The sequence below is a fragment of the Augochlora pura genome, chromosome 5 (assembly GCF_028453695.1).
Source record: "Augochlora pura isolate Apur16 chromosome 5, APUR_v2.2.1, whole genome shotgun sequence".
Lineage (NCBI taxonomy): Eukaryota > Metazoa > Arthropoda > Insecta > Hymenoptera > Halictidae > Augochlora > Augochlora pura.
Window position 1 is genome coordinate 17013127 of NC_135776.1, and position 314 is coordinate 17013440.

The window sequence follows — 314 nt, forward strand, 5'->3', positions numbered from 1 at the left end:
GTCCCTCGTAACCTTCCGAAACGAGATTGTTACTTTTGACCCCGTCGCAGCCCGGCGAACGCGTATCGCGCGTTACCGCGGGCGTCCCTTATCGTTCGCCTAAGCGTCGCATTCGTTTCCCCCCCGGGGAGCCGCCGCGTCATCTTTTGATTGTTCCGTGCTCGCGTCGTCGCCGAGGAATCACGAAGATTGTGCTACGGCAAAACGGACAAAAGTATAGAGGATCGCTTTCAGCGCCGGGCGGATCTTAGTCGCGCGCGGGCGCGCGGGGGGAATCCCTTCGAGGGCCGCTTTTCACCGGGCGGAAATACCCG